The sequence below is a fragment of the Triticum aestivum genome, chromosome 6A (genome assembly GCF_018294505.1).
Source record: "Triticum aestivum cultivar Chinese Spring chromosome 6A, IWGSC CS RefSeq v2.1, whole genome shotgun sequence".
Classification (NCBI taxonomy): Eukaryota; Viridiplantae; Streptophyta; class Magnoliopsida; order Poales; family Poaceae; genus Triticum; species Triticum aestivum.
Genome location: NC_057809.1, coordinates 131,656,168 through 131,658,772, shown reverse-complemented (window position 1 = coordinate 131,658,772; position 2,605 = coordinate 131,656,168).

Genomic DNA, 2,605 nt, shown 5'->3' with positions numbered 1-2,605 from the left:
TTTTTTTTTTTAGGGTTTCGGGGAGAGGGAGAGATCCGAAAACGGAGGGGCGTATATATAGGCATAGAGGGAGCTAGGAGAGTCCAAATGAGGTGCGGTTTTCGCCCACACGATCGTGATCGAACGCTCTAGGACATGGAGCAGAGTTTGGTGGGTTTTGGGCCAAATTTGGGGGGTGTTGGGCTGCAACACATAAGAGGCCTTTTCGGTCCCTCGGTTAACCGTTGGAGTATCAAACGAAGTCCAAACGACCCGAAACTTGACAGGCGGTCTACCGGTAGTAAACCAAGGCCGCTTGGCAAGACTCGGTCCAATCCGGAAATGTTTAAACCCCACACAAGAAAGAAAGCTAGAAATGACCACCGGAGGAGAACGAAGCGCCGGAATGCAAAACGGACAACGGGGAAAATGCTCGAATGCATGAGATGAACAAGTATGCAAATGCAATGCACATGATGACATGATAAGAGATGCACGAAAAGAAAAACAACACACGGAGACAAAGACCCAAACCCGAGAAATAAATATAACTTAGCGCCGGAGACGGCAAGAGTTGGATACAAATATGGAAAGTTACATCTGGGGCGTTACATTCAGACACGAGCGACAGTGGCTACAACGACGGCGGTGACATGTGCGACGGAGCCAAGCTCTCGGCCATGGCGGAGATGCGTCCTGGAGCTCGCGAACACGAGGGAGAAGAGAGGGGTTCAGCGCGGAAGCTCACAACGATCACGTTGAAGAGGTCAGCGGCTCGGGGGGAGGTCCGGTGCGGGCGGAATAGCGAAGCCGATCTCCGGCGTCCGGAGGAAGAAGACGATGGCGGGGACAGTGCTACGGGGCTTCCGGTGTCACGTAGGTTGGTGGAGACAAAGAGGAAGGCGCGGCGGTTCTTCTGGAAGCATCGAAGAGGCGAGGGGTGGACGAGGGCCGCGGCAACGGCGAGCCGTGGCGACGGAGCCGTTCGGGGGGTGAGAGAGAGGGATCCAGGGGAGGAGGGAGAGCGAGAGGGAGTGAGAGAGGGCCGAGGGAAGTGCGTGGCATCGTCAGGGGCCTCCAGCAGCGTGCGGGGAAGCAGGAGGTGGCCGGCGCGTGCTCGCACGCGGCGAGCGCGTGCCTCTCATCCTCCTGGCGCCAGGAGGACGACGACTGGCATCGGCAGGAGGTGGGCTGGGCCAGCCTGCTGGGTCTGGGCAGATGGGCCGCCAGGTTAGTTGGCCCAGGTATGCTCCTTCTCCCCTTGTTCCTGTTTTGTTTCTGTTTTCTAATTTTCTGACATTTGTTTCTGATTTAGTAAAATACTAAACCAGTTTTTTTTCTTCTGTCAATTTTTGTAGGAACTATTATGATTGCTCCAAAACTCTGTCGGATTTCGGGTTCCGGCAGACCCTTAAGGTTCGAACACTGGGGTGCGCGCGGAGATTACGCCTTCTACCTCTCCGTCTCACAAAGATCTAAACTACTGAAAGAACTGCACAAGGGACACAAGGTTTATACTGGTTCGGGCCACCGTTGTGGTGTAATACCCTACTCCAGTGTGCGGTGGGTGGATTGCCTCTTGGGGCTGATGATGATGAACAATACAAGGAAGAACAGCCTCGCGAGGGTCTGTTCTTGGCTGGGACGATGAACTGCTAGGAGGAGTTCAGCCACCTTTCTCTCTCTCTATGCCCCCAATCTCTAATTGCTCGACCGTCGTCTCTCTCTATCTCACTAGCCAACCGATCGAACTCATCCCTTGCTATGTGGGTGGCTGGTCCTATTTATAGAGGCCCTGGTCCTCTTCCCAAACATTGAGCGGGAAGGGAGCCAACAATGGCGGGCTAATTTGAAGGGGGACAGCAAGTATCAACTATCCTGACAAAAGCAGTCTTCGCCTGCGCAAATCTCTGGTGATGACGCCGTCTTGGGCTCCATAGTGACCTCTGTCTCGTTGTCCTCCTAGCCTTGGTCTCGTTGCACCGAAATGGCAACCTTTGCCTGATGCCTCGGTACTCCGCGGCTGCGCTTGTTCCCTTTGCACCAAAGAGGAAAGGAGGATGCTGCGCGGGCTGGCGCCCGCCTGGTACCCCGAGTCGTCACGGCTTGCGTCACGGGCACCTCGCGAGGTACCCCGCCTTGATCTCTCCACCTCCTCGCGAGCCAGCCTGACGAGGCCGTGCCTGAGGAAGGTCCGTGTCGTCCGCCCCGCGAGGCTTGGCCCCTCGCGAGGGTCTTGAGTCTTGTGTTGGTGAAGATGGGCCGTGCTAGGCCCCCTTTTGAGCCATGCCGCAGGCCGCAGGCAGGCAAGTCTAGGGACCCCCGTTCCCAGAACGCCGACAGTAGCCCCCGGGCCCAAGGCGCGCCCGGGCTTGGCCGTGCCGAGAGGCAGAAGGGGTAGGGCGAAGCGCCGTGGGCCCTAACAGCCTGCGGCCTTGGGCGCTACGTGGCAGCTGATTGGACATGGGTGGCACTGTTCCCCCAGGCCCCCTTATTCTGCGCCCCGCTAGGCAGACTTGCAGTTGTACACAGCCGCTCCCCTTCCTGTTTGCTCGGGCGTCCCCTGTTCTTCCTTCCTTCGAACGCCAACTCCTGCTTCCAATCCAATCTCGAATATTCCCCCTTC